Source organism: Tamandua tetradactyla, chromosome 1 (assembly GCF_023851605.1).
Source record: "Tamandua tetradactyla isolate mTamTet1 chromosome 1, mTamTet1.pri, whole genome shotgun sequence".
NCBI lineage: Eukaryota > Metazoa > Chordata > Mammalia > Pilosa > Myrmecophagidae > Tamandua > Tamandua tetradactyla.
In genome coordinates this window covers 222,833,033-222,849,360 of record NC_135327.1, presented here as the reverse complement: position 1 = coordinate 222,849,360, position 16,328 = coordinate 222,833,033, and the positions used below count along the sequence as shown (strand labels likewise).

The 16,328-nt window shown below is 40.0% G+C and overlaps 2 protein-coding genes and 1 long non-coding RNA gene across 8 annotated transcripts in view; 2 read left to right on the top strand and 1 right to left on the bottom strand.

Annotated features, from left to right (window-relative positions):
* The window catches only part of ANKRD26 (ankyrin repeat domain containing 26), a 1,272,391-nt gene that overhangs the window by 811,538 nt on the left and 444,525 nt on the right, over window positions 1-16,328 (top strand). The gene's annotated exons all lie outside the window — the stretch shown is intronic.
* Window positions 1-16,328, bottom strand: part of ODAD2 (outer dynein arm docking complex subunit 2) — a 199,718-nt gene that overhangs the window by 180,969 nt on the left and 2,421 nt on the right. For 4 of the 6 annotated variants that reach the window (XM_077153009.1, XM_077152981.1, XM_077152985.1 and 1 more), the window contains exon 2: window positions 12,212-12,257. The gene's annotated coding sequence lies outside the window, so the exon portion shown is untranslated. Of the gene's footprint in view, window positions 1-12,211; window positions 12,258-16,328 lie in introns of those variants that run through there. The other 2 variants (XM_077152998.1, XM_077153039.1) reach the window with 2 other exon arrangements.
* LOC143688231 (uncharacterized) lies at window positions 1,270-6,115 on the top strand. Its single transcript, XR_013177890.1, has 3 exons — window positions 1,270-1,618; window positions 3,432-3,638; window positions 5,994-6,115. It is a non-coding gene; the product is annotated as an uncharacterized LOC143688231 (long non-coding RNA).

Sequence of the window (16,328 nt, the reverse complement as noted above, 5' to 3'; positions counted from 1 at the left end):
AAACTTCTTCTGTACCTTATTTCACCTGCACATTTCATCAGCTATATAATGTGAGACAGTGTTACAGGGCCCAATGTAGAAACCAAAGCCCTACGAATTCCAGGATAATTGAGCTTGGTTTGCAAAGCTAGAAAAAAACCAGCTTCCATGCTTCTGTGACTTCAAATTCATGCCAGGGGTCAGAATCTCCCATTGCTTCATCTGATGGTGAAATTTGATGTATTACACCAGAGATTTTCCAAGCACAAAGTATGTAATATTTAAATTTGAAGAATTCCCAGCTGACTTTTTCCAAGTTTTCCTTGCCATGTTGAAACACTAACTTGGCTGACCTTCAGCTCTCAGCTCAAATGATGCTTCCTTAGAGGGGCCCTTCCTGAGCACCCAACCTAAAGTAGCTTCCTGCCACACTTATCATGGCTGGTCTTTTCCTTCTTTATTGGCTGTCTCTGGCCACTAAGCTCCATGAAAACAGGGACGTTTTATGACACCTTCGAGCTCTATTCTTAAGTTTTAAATGAGTGTCTAGAAAAGGAGTAAAACTGATGCATCACCTGGTCAATGACGGTTTTTTATCTAACACTCTGTGTTGAACCACACAACAGGGACCCAGGAAGCATACTCCAAGATGGAGAAATGCATGGAGATATTTATTAGGGATGGTCCTTAGGGGAGTGAAGGCCACAGGATTGGATGGAGAGAGAACCTGAACTGCAATGCTATCACAACTATCCCAAGGAGAGTAAGTGGGTTGGTTCCCCATACTTTCCCATACTGAGGCAAGGGGATACCCCTGCATCAACCAGTCATTTTCCCCACATGAGCTAGTCACCAGATATGGGCTGTTCCCAGGAAGAGGGCATGGCCTTCAAGCCTTCAACTGAGAGGTGTCAGCTACTATATTCTCCAGCAGCTGAGCAAATGGTCGCTTTAGTCTTGGATGAGTGGGATGAGGACAGGGGATCTGGACAGTCACCATAGCATCCACCACCTTGCACAGCTCAAATCCAGTAGGATCATGCAGTACACCTGGAGGCAGCTCCTCCAGGATTCTGGTGGGCCTCTTTTCCTGGGGAAATTTGCAAGAGGAAGGGAAGAGGCAAAAATAACAGCCCCTGGCCCTGCAGCTGTTGTCAAGGCCAAATTGAGACTCATTATCTCCTCCTCCTCTACCTATTCCAGAACCCTCTCACCCTTCACTAGTATCTGCTGATCCAGACTGCTTACCTGGTGGGGTGATCCAGGCCCTCCTTGCTCAGGATTCTGAGCTTCTGACATGATACCTTTTTCAAGTTGTGGCTGTTTTATTTGTGCCTTTACTATCAAAATTGGGTGAGAAACTGCCAAGCAATTTCCAAGTGGATAATGGGGTGCAAACACATTCTTTCCTTACTCCACCATGTAACAGCAGCTCTAGCTTCTCCTGATGATCAGGATCAGTTTCCCCTTCTAGATCATGACTCCTATCCTTGTTTGTTTGGCCTCTAGCACAAGGAGCCCAGAACTGTACTTAAAGTTTAATGGCCCCTGATGGAACACTCCCCTTCTGAGAACCACGACCTCTAAACCTGTGGAGTCCAGAGGAGTAGTGAAATGGCTGGTTGAAAGTGTGGCTAAGGTACCAATATGGGACACTTTGGGGGCTTTGGTCTCCTTTCTCCACAATCCTACCAAAGATGTAGTGCTGTTTTCCCCAATAGCTAGAATTGATGAGATTGCAAACCAAGGAGTAACCCTTCTCACCAAGGCTCCCAGTGACCCACTTGTGGAATTCAGGCTGCCCATTCCTGCAGCCTTGGGCTCTGCTAGGTTAGAGGTTCTACTACTCATGGGGACGCTGCTTCCATCAGGGAATACAGTAAGGGCCAGATGTGTGGCTCTTTGAATTGAAGCTGTGACTAGCACTTAATCACTTTGGATTCCTCAGGCCTTTAGACTAGTAGACCCCCCACAAAATGGGGGGGGGGGAGTTATTATGCCAATTGAGGAATTGATTAACCATGATGAGAGCTAAGTTGCGTCATGAGGAAGGAAGGTGCTTGAACCCAGGGTCAATGACATTCATTTGGGCATCTCTTGGTTCCTTCATGCCCAACTGGGGAAAGTGCAGCAACCATAGCCTGAGCATGGCTCACCCTCCTCGGGAATAGAGTTCTGGATCATCTCACCGGGCAAGCTCTCCCAGACCAGCGGAGGGCAAGGGTGGTAGAGAATGGGTGGCCAGTTCCTTCTTTCTAGCTTGTCTTCACTATTTCCTACCTGTGGTCTCACTATAATCCTTCAGTTATTCCAAGAAGGGGAAGGGAGGAAAGGGAAAAAGACAAGGAACCTTTTTAAGTGTCTGCAATCATTACAAGCTAGCCTTGCATTCTTTAGATGAAGTGCAAGGTGGCTATTTTTCTTGGCTCTTCAGAAGCCCTGCATCTTGGGTGCCCTCTTGCCTGTGGTTTGCGGCATCCCAGCTCAAGCCCCTCCCTGCTGGCCACGGGCCTGGAATCCCCCAGTTCAACACATCTACTGTCTGCTGAGGCCTTTTGGCTGCCATCCCTCTTCTTCCCCACCCTCCAGCGCAGGCTTTCTTTCCCCCCACAGCCTGAGTTTAGTCAGCATTATTTGCCCAACAAACTCAGGAGGTTCGGGTCAATCTGCAAACAGTAGTGATTCTCATCTACTTTGCTGCCCAAGCAGCTATGACCCAGACCACCTCTCTTCCCCTGGATTCTGGTGGGGATCAGATACTGGTCCGCTCGGTCTCCTCCACCTCAGTGCAAAGGGCAAAGGACAACTATTAAGCTTTCTAAGTGGTCTCTGAATTGAGGTCCTAGGAAGGGACAGGGAGTAGAAAGATTTGGGTAGCAAAGAGCCCTTCCCTGGAAATCCACTCATTTCCCATTTCCCTTCTAGGACTTCAGTGTGGATGAGTCAGGTGGCTGACTCTCCAGGTACATCCCTTAAATGTTTACACCTCAGTCTGGAATGAATTATCTAATGTATCCTAGACCCAATATCTTGAATTAGTTAAATAATTTTAACATCCTATTTCTTAGGTATATATCCAAACTGTGGGAAGTTACAAATAAAATCAATACTATAGATTGCCTCAAAGAGTAAATGGTGGGAGAGAACTGTTAACTTTTTTCTTCATACTCCTGTTTATTTTCTGTCATATTGCAGTGAGCTGTGTTTGTGTAGTAGAAAATTAGGGCAGTATAAAAATAGACATAGGTCATATTAGTAAATGTAAACGATATGTGTTCACTAAGATTGGGCCCTTTATCAATTGCCAAAGTAAAAATCCGTTATTTCATCAATAGCAAATGAAATTATTTTGGTTCTAAAATAAAACTGTAGGATTGCTCTAAATATTTTGACTTGAAGCAACTTTGTGGAGAAAAAATAAATGTTAAGTGTTTTCTCTGATCTATTTTTAGTATTCCCTTACAATGCCATTGGTTGGCTTTTTAACTGGAAAACTCAGAGAGGGAAAATAATCAAAATGAACAAATCTCAAATTAAATTTGGGAATAATGAAAACACATCATGAACTGCAGTACTATTTAGAAGAAAAAGAAGACAAGCACTTTGGAAGATACATTCTCTTTTCAGTTTGAGCATCACCTCTAAAGATGATTTTAAAAGTAAGTTTCATGGTGTTTTAAATCTACATTACAGCACTAAACTTTCAGCAAAATAGGGGAATCATGCATATCCTAAAAGCCCACTAAAATTTCACTAGAGAAAGAGAATGAGAGGGAAGATAAATAGATAAAATATGTCAATAAAATTTGAACAATGGCAAGCAGATAGAAGACTTGAAATGTTTCAGCAGAGAGGAGAAAGCTGAAACCTAGTAGTTGAAGGGGTCCAAACCAACAAGAGTAAAACATTTGCAAATCACACATCCTGGTAAGACTCAGAACTTGGAGATATCTCTGAAGGCCAGGGTGTAGGGGGATGAAAACAGGAATAATCCTTGAAGCCCTATTCAAAGGGTAGGTGGACCCCCATATCTTTTTCCCCACCAGGAAAGTTTAGGGTTTATGGCACCAGTTACAGCTGAGAACACTGTAAAAATAGTGAGAACCCCTAAATCCCTCCTCCTGGACACCTCCCTCACACCAACAACCTGGCCTGTATCTTCAAGCAGAAGATCTGAACCTGACCCACCTCAAAGAAAAGAAGTACAGGTGCTGGACCTTAATGGGCCTCCCAATAAAATATCCACGTTTTGGAATAGGAAGTGTGTGGGACCAAGGGGAAGGAGTGACAGTAACAAAATTATATCCTCTTCTTCCAAAATAAGAAGTCAATCATCCTTAAAAGTCAAATTTTCAAGCTGAATTCAGGCCAACCACCTTGTTCTCTATCATCCAAAGCTTAGTTATCTCACAGGCTTAAATCCAGTCCTGATAAGCAGAGACCACTGGAGCAAGAAAAACTTCTGTGTCAGTCAACTATTGCTGCAAAAATGCTGCATAACAAATAGTCCCCCCAAACTCAGTGGGTCACAATCTCATGTTTAACTCAAGATCTATAGGTCACCTGCAGTTTGGCTGATGTAGGCTGGGCTTGACTAGACAGCTCTGTTTTGAGCTGCTTGTCTGTTGGGCTTGCCCCCAGGCTGTGAATCTGCTTCACGCATCTCATTCAGAGAGCCAGGCTAAGGGGCAATGAATTACCAATGGCGTGTTTGTGGCATGGTGGATCACTTCCGTGGATATTTTAAGCATCTGGTTGCAGAATGTTCACTGACATCCCATTGGCCAATTTGCAAATCACATGGCCAAGCCTGAAGTCTAAGGTGGGGAATTACAATTTGCCCAGGAAGCCATGGCAAAGGTGTGGGTGTGTGATACCACTACAGGAGAGGGAAGAAATAATTGGAACTACTGATTCAATTTACCAAAGTGCCCTTTTTCATGATGAGTGATCAGATGAAAGAGGGCACTTTGGTAATTTGAATCTTTGTCTTCATTCCCTTTACATTATCATGGTGGTTTGGCCACCGTATCATCTTCCTGATCCTTTAGCAGGGATATCCAGCATGAACTGACAGAATTAATGTTTCAATGTTCAAATTTGCTTCTTTAGTTTTTATGCTTTTTATCATTTTATGAATTATTTTATTGACTCCATTTCTTATTCTTTCATCCAAATAAGAATGCCATAAAAAGAATTTTAAACCCATTATATCATGTAACACTTGGTCTTGTTCTGATTTTTTTTTTTTAATGGAAACTCAGAGCAAAATGGACTGGAATGTAAGGAAAGTTATTTGATATAGAAAATAAGTAGTCTAGCCAAGAAGTGATTACTCCAGAAATCCTCATGGAGAATAAAGGGTTTAATGTGTGACTTGATATTTTGGAAAAACAAACTGCGTATTAATAATATCCGGGTGATGTCTCAGAATAGCAGTGAGGGAAACACTGAAGACATAAGAATGGCTTCCAGATGCCTAGTAAATCATGTGTCCCTAAGAAATCAGAATGTGGGTTAGGGAGGCTATTACTTAATTCTGAGAAGAGAAGCATTCTTTGGGTGACAAGTAGCATTTTGCACTTGAACTTTGTAATATTATTAAAGAGATAAAAACCAGGAACATTATCCTTTCAAATGAAGTGACGGGTAAACTGTTTGCAATAAAAATCAGTTTTACCGCTCAATGTGATTTATTTGTAACAAAATAAATTAGCTAAGGGACTTTATGGTGAGATGATTTGTCAGTTTCATGAACTGGACTATATCTCAAAGCCTTGCAAAGTGGGAGAAGGATGATGGTGAAAGCGGAGGTAGAAACCAAAAAACAGAATGATATTTTTCACATAGGAACTTTCTCAGATATGTGTTTAGAAAGAATTTGGGATCTGGAAATAGATTTACTATAAGCCATCCTTACCCACATACACTTTGGAAGAGCCTGTGTGTACCCCAGTTTGGAGACCACTTTTTAATTCATTGAAACATCTCCCCACACTCCTATATCCTCCAAGGTCTTAAGTCATTTCCTCCAGTGTGGATTTGCACAAAACTGTGCCAGAACCTATTAGCTGTTATAATTGGGGTCATGAAGAGCATTTATGAGGTGAGTGGCTTTGGATTTTCCATATTTAAATCTTCCTCTGACTTTCTCTGTAATTAATTTTATCATCCCTGTATTACATGGCAACTGTTTGTGCTTGAATAATTTTTCTCTGGGTCCCATCAGTAGACTGAAAATCAATTGCTGCAGCAGCAGGAGCAAAAATAGTCTCAAGGGATCACAAACATCAGCTCCATTTCTATGTATATACTCAGATATTACAGAACCGGAATTTAGAATGTGTTGGTCTCTGAGATATATTTCATTTAATCAATTAAATCTCTCGTAGAGGATGTTAAACACAAATGGACCATTTGGCAATTTCCGTGGATATTAAGTGCTTGAAGTAGGAAAAAAAGGAAGTTTAAATGAACCAAACTAATTAATCTTTTATTTCCTGCCTACCCAGCAAATCAGATGAAAGTAGAAGGCAGAAACATAGATTAATAAAACATATGCAATATATTGCCAGTTGTTATTTGAGTGAACTACTTTTTCTTCTCCCCTATTGATTACCCAAGTATTTTAATAATACCCCAGGAGCAGTTTGGGATTAGGAAAGCAATGATGTTTTTTCTCCCTCCTTTATGAAAGCATCTACCTCCTTGGCTTCTGTAAACTCATTCAGTATTAGTCAAGATGAGGTTCTGTTGTGAGAAACAGACACCCAGAGCAACGGCTTACAGAAGACAGGAGCTTATTGCTCACACAATGGTCTGGAGCAAGGCAGTCAAGGTCTGCAGTGGTCAATCCACCCTGCAGAGTCCTCAGGGATCCAGGCACCTCCAACTGGTTGCTCCACGGAGCAGGGTCCACTTTCTCAAGGCCTACTCAACTCCAGCCATCATGACTGTGTGCCAGCCACAGAAAGGGGGAAGGCAGGAAGAAAGGGGGCAAAGGGCACACACTGGCTTTCTTGAAAGGAAATCGCCATGCCACAGCTCTAGTTATGTCTCATTGGCCAAAATTAATCATATGGAACATTTTTGCTTTTTTGTATTTTGAGGCTATCTTAATAGGCATTATCTTAGTTTCCTGGGGTGGCCATAATGTACCACAAACTGGATGACTTAACAGAAAAGTTAAGTCATCTTACAGTTCTGGAAGGTAGAAATCCAAAATCAAGGCGTCCACAGAGCCATGCTCCTTCTTGGAACCCACAGGGAAGAACCCTCCTTGCCTCTTGCACCTTTTGGCCTTTGCTGGCAATTGCTGGCGATCTTCAGCTTATGGATGCATCATTTCAGTCTCTGCTTCTTTCTTCACATGGCTGTCTTCTCCCTTGCATCTGTCTATCTCTGTGTCCAAATTTCCATCTTCTAAGGACACCAGTCATATTGTGTTTACCCAACCTAATCCAGTTTGGCTTCATCTTAATTAATCACATCTTCAAAGACACTGTCTTTGAAGGCACACAATCACAGGACTGGGGATTAGAAGTTGAACATATCCTTTTGGGGACACAATTCAACCCATAATAGATATACACAAATTTAAATTTGTATTTGTACTGTGGCCCTGTTATCATATAAACTGACCTACTTTTCTCAAGTAATTATTTTTTTTCCTTAAAGTGTATTTTGTCTAATTTTAATAGAGGTATACCACCTGGTAATCTTTTCACATGCTTTTATTTTCAGCTTTCATTGAAAACGTATATTTTCAATATGTATGTAGTAAGAGAATTTGGGTGATTTTTAAAATTCAGTCTGACCATCTTTGTGGGGTATTTATTTATATTATGTGATAAGCAATGAAGTTAGATTTATAGCCACTTTCTGCCTGTCCCGTCTTTTCTGATTCTTTTTCTCTACTCCATTGCCTTCTTTTTGCATTGATTATTTTTTTCTAATTCTATATTTTCCATTACTGTTTGGAAGTCGTGGACTCGGATTCTATTCTTTTTCAGGTTTACCAAAATAACTGACCCTCATCCCTAACAGAGTTGTGTCCTCCCTTCCTTACTATATTGGTTTGCTAATGTTGCCAGAAAGCAATATACCAGAAAAGGAATGGCTTTTTGAAAGGGAATTTAATAAATTACAAGTTTGCAGTTCTAAGGCCATAATATGACCTAAATAAGGCATCCCGAGAAAGATACCTTGGCTCAAGGAAGGATGATCTGGGAAGGCACATGCCTGGTGTCTGCTGCTGTTTGCTCCCAGTTCCACTGCTTCCAGCTTCTGACGCCAGTGGTTTCCTCTCTAAGCTTCTGTGGGCCTTAACTTAGCTTCTCCAGGATACAACTCTGGGTTCTGGCTTGCTTAGCATTTCCTGGGAAGGCACCTGATGGCATCTGCTGGACTCCGCCCATGTCTAGGCATCTGCTCTCTCTGTCATCACTCCAGACATCTCCAAACATCCATGTTTCTGAAGCTCTGCAGCAGCTGTTCTCCAAGTGTCTGCATCTGAGGTTTCTTCAAAATGTTCCCCCTTTTAAAGGACTCTAGTAAACTAATCAAGCCCCACCCTGAATGGGTGGAGTCACATCTCCATCTAATGAAAAGTCACACTGACAACTGGGTATGTCACATCTCCATGGAAGTAATCTAATTTGAAGTCACACCCCCAACTGGATGTGCCACATTTCTGCGGAGATAATCTAATCAAGGGGTTTCCTCCCTGCAGTATTGAATGAGGCTTAAAGAACATGAAAAGACATGGCTTTTCTGGGGTACATAACAGTTTCAAACCAGCACACTCATCCTCTGGAATAATAAGATATTGTGGTCATGCACTTAAATTCTGCCTTTTTTTAACTTCTTAAAACTCACATATCACCATTTTATATTGCCTGTAATTAGCCACACATTTATCAACTCTGTTCTCCAGTTCTTTCTTAAATAACGTTACGAGGTATAATTACCTTCAAGAGACTGAGCATATTTATCACCTCCAAAAGGTTTCTCATGCCCCTTTTTCATCCTTCAGTCCTGCCACTCTGCTTGATTGTTGGTGTCATGTTGTTTCCATCAGAAACTTAAATCTAAATCTTGTTACTCCTTGACTCTCAGTGGAAGCCTCTCTCTTATTGTATCTTAGACCTTAAACGTAGGATCTCTTTCCTCCTACTTCCTAAAAGTCTTTAGATTTTCCCTTAGTGAAGCTCAGCTAATGGCAAACCCCCCTCAGTTTTCAGCGGCCTGAAAATGTCATCATTTTGGCTTCATGCAGAAAAAATTTTTTTCTAAACCTAGAACTCTGGGTGGAAAATCATTTTCCTTGCACATTGAATCTATCATTGCAGAGTCTTCTGGCTACCTTTGCTGACTGTCGAGAAATCAGCTGTTGCTCCTTCCAAGGTACTATGTCTGCTTTGGAGATTTTCTCTTTATCTTTTGTAGTGTACAATTTCACTAAATATTCTAAATGACTTTTGGCTGTGAGCTGTCACATTTACCCTTGGAAATTTGCTCTTCAAGAAAATTCTTTGAGAACTGGGAAAAAGAAGCTTCCTCCAGAGAGGACTGGCCTTTGCTTTTGCCAGATAACCAGGGTACCACTTATCCAGCACTACTTTAAAGAACTGTTAATCATTTTATTTTTTCATCTGCAATTTTTCATTTAGCGATATATTATGAAATGTCTGTCATTCCATGTAAACTAATCTACTTCATTCTTTCTAAAGGCTGCATGGCATTATATAAAAAGGATATACTGTAATTCATTTAACTCTTTGGCAGTTGATGAGCTTTTAAGTTGTTTCTAATTTTTGACCTTAGAAATAGATATCACTGTAAATGTGCATCTTCATCACATAGCTTTACATATTCTCATAATCTCCTCTATGGTATATATTCCTAAAAATGACACTTCTAGGGCAAAAGGAATGTTATTATTAAAAATCTAATAATAGATATTTAATAGACATTTTGAAAAATCTTGTATAATTTACAGCCAACCAAAACTTACCCCTGCCCTTGACAAAGGGCAATGTTTAAATTTTACTGATCAAACTAGAATGTTACTGTTTTAACTTGCTTATCTCTTGCTTCCAATGAGGCTAAACATATTCGCTTACGTCTGTTGAACATCTGCTTTCCTCTTCTGCAAGATGGATGTTCATTTACTTCACCCATATTAATATTTTTTTCTGGATCATTTTCTTATTAATTTGTAGGAGCTCCTTGAACCTTAAGAATTTTAATGTTGTGCTTTAATATTTTTATCCAGGAATAATTTTTAAGCATAAACATGATCAAATACACATTAGGATAGAAAATGTTTTCATAATAAATTTTGTTCTTGGGGCAAAGATATGCATTGTGTAATTGCTCTAAATAGTATATACATTGAGATAACTTCTGCTGGCAGTTCTGTGCTATTGTTTTCAAGTTTTATACCAGGAATATTAAGTCCTCCTTGCAAATACTTTCAGAATCTATATATTTTTTCATTTCCTATTTCTGGTTGTTATCTACAACATGTATTTTTCTTGAAATATGTGGGAATTCTAGTTGAAACAAAGAGCCTGTCAGTTAGGGATGGCTGTATGTTTCATTGCTGAGAAAATTAAATCTGTTTCCTCAAATCCTTTTTACAAGAGATCGGAGATCCATGACTTATAATCATAATTAGGGAGATATTTCTAGTCATGGTTGTAATACGTTACTAGAGAAATAATTATTTCCAAAGAGACTTTAATTTTTTAAAAATTGCAAGTGCTTAACATGAAACCAATTTTCACCAGATAGTTCCATCTTCATCTTTTATCTAGAGCAGTTATATTTATAGTTAACAATTATTATTGGAAGGAAATTATAGCATTGTTGGAATTTGAAGTTTTACTAATTCATATTTTGCTATTTTGTAAAATGTTCCCATTATTTCGCATGACTATTCAAATCTCTGTTTCTTATACAAATCATACGTGGCTTCCTCAGTCAATTATTTGGGGCTGTGAGCTTTGTATGAAGTTATCGAGAATGCCATTTTGGGATAATTATACAACATTGGTTGTAGCTTTTGTTAATTTTACATAGATCTTTATAATGTGTTAGAATTTGTTGATTATGCATTTTGAAACAATCTGAAAAATAAAAGTTTTTTTTATTCTCCCATGGGATAGAGGTAGACTACATATCATACAAAATGACATAACATAGAAAGTTTTTTAAAACTGCTCTGATTTTATATCATTTATATATTTCATTTAAACCAAGAATATCCACAGCTTTACAAACTCAAGTTGTATCAACATTTAGAAGATAAATGAAAAAAATGTCTTAAAAATCAAATCGACATTTTTTAAGGAGTAAAACTAGTTAAGCTTCAAAAAGTTGAGAATCGGAAGGATTTAGAAATTATTTTTCTCAGTTTTCTAAGCAACTTACCAATAAACATGTTAACAAACATAAAAATTCATCTGATTCAGAACTGATCCAAACGTTAAAAGCATGAGAAAGTTTTACCAATTTTGTATTTTACTGAATATCTTATTAAGCTACTTTAAATGCCCTTTTGGCATTTATAAATTTGAAGTATTTTCTTACGTATGATTTCAGGAACATATAATTTAAGGTCACACAGGCTTAAATTACATCTCTAAAAATGCAGGTTCATTTGATGATTCAAGATGAATAAGACAAGAAGAGGATGAAGTAGAGATGAGCCTGGAATTATAGTTCAGTAATAAATATGGAAAGAATATATGAATATACCTTAATTGGCTTTCTTGAGATAAGCTACTGACTGATTAGAGCTATAAACCTTGGACTTAGTAAAGTGAAACCGTATTTAACTGGTAAGTTATGAGGAATGCTAGTCCTTTGTATTAAATTGCTTTAATTAGGCAATTTGAAATCCAGTGTAGCCCAGAGTAAAAATTAGCAGGATGAATTATCAAGCAATCTCTGGAATTCCCTAGATTTGGGTTCAGTGTAGCAGCTGGGGCCAGGGAGATCAAGAGCAGAAGGGAAGTGAACCCAGTAAACTGAAGAAGAAATCAGGACTACTTCAGTAGGAATTAGTAAAATCAAAGGTAGGAAGTTGGGCCCCTGGAGTTAAACCCGAATTCCCTGATTAGAGGGAAAGTGGCCTGGGGGAGTTCAGTGGGTCATATTTGTAGCTTAGGACCCTAAAGGACCAGAGATTTACTGGCATAGAAAGAAGAAAGCAGGAGGGCATTACCTTGTAGTCTTACCCTCGGTGAGCCCTTCAGCTTCCCTGAGGAGTCCTGAAAATGAAAGGAATCTTAGAAAAACCAGAAAGCAGAGTTACATAACTGACCCCAAATTTTATAACAATAAATGTGTAAGCCACATTAGAGAGTGTGTGTGGGACACACAACTAATGACTACTATTTATACATCATTAAAACAATCTTACAGTTTTCATTTAAAAATATTTTTCTCATCTCTGCTAAATGTATATTAGAAGCAACTTCTATGACTATCTTTAATCCAAATATTCAACATGATTAATTTATTACTAGGCAGTACTTAAGCAAAGTATTTAGTTAACTCTATAATTTCCTTTGCAGGAGTATTTCATTAACATAACTCTTTACAAAAATCAATACAGGGGGCGGGCCGCGGTGGCTCAGCGGGCAAAGTGCTTGCCTGCTATGCCGGAGGACCTCGGTTCGATTCCCGGCCCCAGCCCATGTAACAAAAAACGGAAAAACAAAATACAATAAAAAACAAGAAAATGTTTAAAGATGTTTCCCTTTCTTCCTTCCTTCCTTCCTTCTATCCTTCCTTCCTTCTCTCTGTCTTTCCTTTAAAAAAAAAAAAAAAAAAATCAATACAGGGCGGGCCATGGTGGCTCTGTGGCAGAGTTCTCGCCTGCCATGCTGGAGACTCGGGTTTGATTCCCGGTGCTTGCCCATGTAAAAAAAAAAATATATCAGTACAAACTAATTTTAATAAAGCATGAAATTCAATAAGGAAAAGAAGATTTGGGGAAAACAACATCTTGGGGAGAAAATGTTGTAATCTCTCTTTTTTACATGTACAATCTTTTTTACATGTACAAATTGACATGTACAATCAGATTGAATGTTCAGCTCTCAATTGTCTATTAATTCAATCTGATCAAAAACTAATATATTAACTAATAAAATCTTATAGCTGCAAAAGCTGAGGGAGTGATGTTTCCACCAAAACTACTTTCTACATTTAGAACTGAAAAGTGACATCAGCAGCTCTCAACAACATATTTATCATCATATTTTTGGTCTCCAAACACATCCGTGTAACATGTGAACTGAACTTTCAGTGCTGAGAATAGAATCACACACATTCGCTACAAACATATGTCTGTGATTACTTCTAAGCATAATAAAACTTGCAAATAAAAGTGAAAAATAAAAATATAAAAGATTTGTTACTTCATTTTGCAATTTTGTTTATAAATACATATACACATAAATATCAAATCTACAAAGCAGGATGCAATATTATATATTCTCTATAATTACAACTATGTAAAAAATGCAGATGGAGGAAATTACTGGACAGGAGCCCATCAGAACTGGAATAGAGGTTATGCTGGGGTTAGGGAACCATGGACGTTTTGCTTGACTTTGCCTTGCTTTTCTAAATCTTATGTAATGTGACTTTGCTACCGAAATCAGATGTCTTCTGCTCCTATGTCTTCTTTGCTGAGTCCCGCCCCCACCCCCTCCGCTGCCAAAAAAAAGAATTTACTCAAAAATAAAGAGTGATCAGTGGGCAGTTTATTGACAGTTTGGTAGGGGAGAAAGAGGAAACGTGTTCAATGCTTACTGCATCACACAAAATGGGAAAGCCTGTTTGAGATTCCCTTCTCCAGAATTCCTTCTGATCTGTACCAGGAAAATCAGCCTTGCCCCATCCTCTCCTGTTTAGTCTCACTGGTCCAGTCTCTGGCCTCCAGAATTCTACACTGTCTGCTTTCAAGTTTCTTTCTGTTGAAATTATTCAGAAAGATCTAACCACACCTTAGTTTCTGCCTCTAAACTGGCTTACCAAATCCAATCCATCAAGGCAGTCAGAAAATAAAAGGAGTCTGCAGTGACCAGAAACCAGTCTTCTTTAATACTGATTTTACATAAGCAAACTACACAGTTTTAAAAGTGAAAACAAATAATAATTGATTTGAACACTCATATTTGTTTATATGAGTGCAAATTGGCATGATTCTCCAAGAGGATGATATGGCGATATCAAAATGTAACAACATCACATACCCTCTGCCCCTGAAATCCCACTGTTAGAAATTCCTATGGAATTAGCCAGAAAAGTTCACCAAAGAAAAATATACTTGGACGTGTCAGTGCCACTGTGTTTAGAATAGGGAAAAACTGGAAATATCCAAAGGGTCCGCCAATACGGCATTGTTTAAACAATTACGTGTATCCACATGATGGATTAATGCATGGCTATTAAAAAGAATGAGAGATCATATAGACTGATATAGAGAACTCTTCTATATATATATATATTTATATACATAGTTACGAATAAAGTCAAGATGGTAGACAACCTTTAAGTATATTTCAGAGGGTGAAATGTGCAAACTATCTCCTAAGCCAAAGACTCCCCACTTAAAAGAGGAAAAAAATTTATGTGGCCCAATGAAGGCTCCTGGCTTTCATTCAAGTACAGCCTGAATGGAGCCACCAGCCTCTGAGCCACCTTCCTTGTCCTTCCATCCCAGGTGGTGACGCCACGGTGGGTGCTCCCTTGTGCTCGGCGCTGGCAGTGCCAGCGTGCAGCTACCACAGCCCCAGCAGCGAGCGCCCATCCCTGCAGCCTGCAGCATCGGTTGCCCTGCCCTAAACCGCACTGGGCAGTGCCATGCTCGGGACAGGGCTGGCTGGGGCCTGCCCCAGAGGGAGGGTCTGGCAGTTCCTGCCACACTTTACACTTTTCATTGCCTTGGCGTGCCGCGCACATTCCTGTCTCGTGCCAAGAAACCAGATGGGCCTGATTTCTCTGGTGCGTTATTGTCCAACGTGTGACCTACGCTGTTTGGTTTCTTTCATGATGTCCCTTTGAGATGCCGAAACATCAGCCCTAGACTTTAACAAATAGCACCTGGACGTCCTCATCTTGTTTCTTTCCGAAGCGGTCACAGAACACTTCAGCATGAAAGATTTATGACAACCGCTCTACTTTTCCCCCATTTTATATGTCTGCTAAAATTCCATTTTCTAAGCATTATAGAGAAAAACTACCAGTGGAATCGCAATGTCTAGAAATAGTAACTTCTTTAAAAAATAAGGCCACTCAAATTTTGTTAAACTGATATTGCACTCGTGCCTCTCACTGCCCACATTCATTCCAAAGGACTTATAAAATGAAATCATCAAAAAGTTACCAGCTGCACAAGTCTTTTGAAACTCTTCTGTCGTAACGGAGTCTGCGTTACACATTGCAAAAACACGCAAGGGGGCTTAAAGATAGTTTAACAAAAAGACTAGAAAGGGAGAATAACCAGGTGGCTTTTTAAGTGTGGAACATAATAAAACGGTGTTTGGAAAGTATTAGGCCAAGATGTAATAACTAGAAAACAAGAAAGTCCATTTATAAGCTGAAGTGTAACGTCAAGTCTTAAATAGAAGAAATGTCGAAAATGCAAGACATGGGTGGGGCGGGGATAACATGAGCACTTATTAAATATGAAACAAATTATACACTGAAAAGCTTCAGATACAGAATATCAATATGACGGTGTATTCTGGGCCCACTACCCTAAACTGTACTAATGATTTGGGGTACGTACTACGACAACCGGGTCTTCTCCTGGGCTGGAGTGAGGAGGTGGGGAGCTGAGGAGGTCAGAGGGCAGCCAGAGGGGACTGGATGGCTGCATCAGATGTTGCCAGAAGCAGATAGGAAGGGAGGAAAATACCCTGACTTCTCCCACCCCCTCTGCCTTCTCTGCTCGTGGCAGCCCTGGCATGCCCAGCCCAGGAGACAGCCGGCAGTGGCCACCCGCCACCCCCACCCCTGCAATACAGAGCGGAAATGGGAAGGGTGAGGGATGCTGGGACTACTGCTGGGGACGCCCCCTGGGCGGGGGCGGGGGGTTTGACCACAGGACCCTCTCCTGCTTCCCAGGCCTGGGCTCAAAGCGAGGACAAGTACCCCCCCACCCCTGCTCCTTGCCATCTCGACAGCATTGCTCTGTCGCATTTCGTAAGGTCATATTTATCTCCACATGCACATTTCTTTAAAGGGCCTCTGTGGCTTATAGTCTGGGTACCCGGCTGTCATTCACCCACTGACCTTCAGGCAGAGCAAACGTTATTATAACGTTA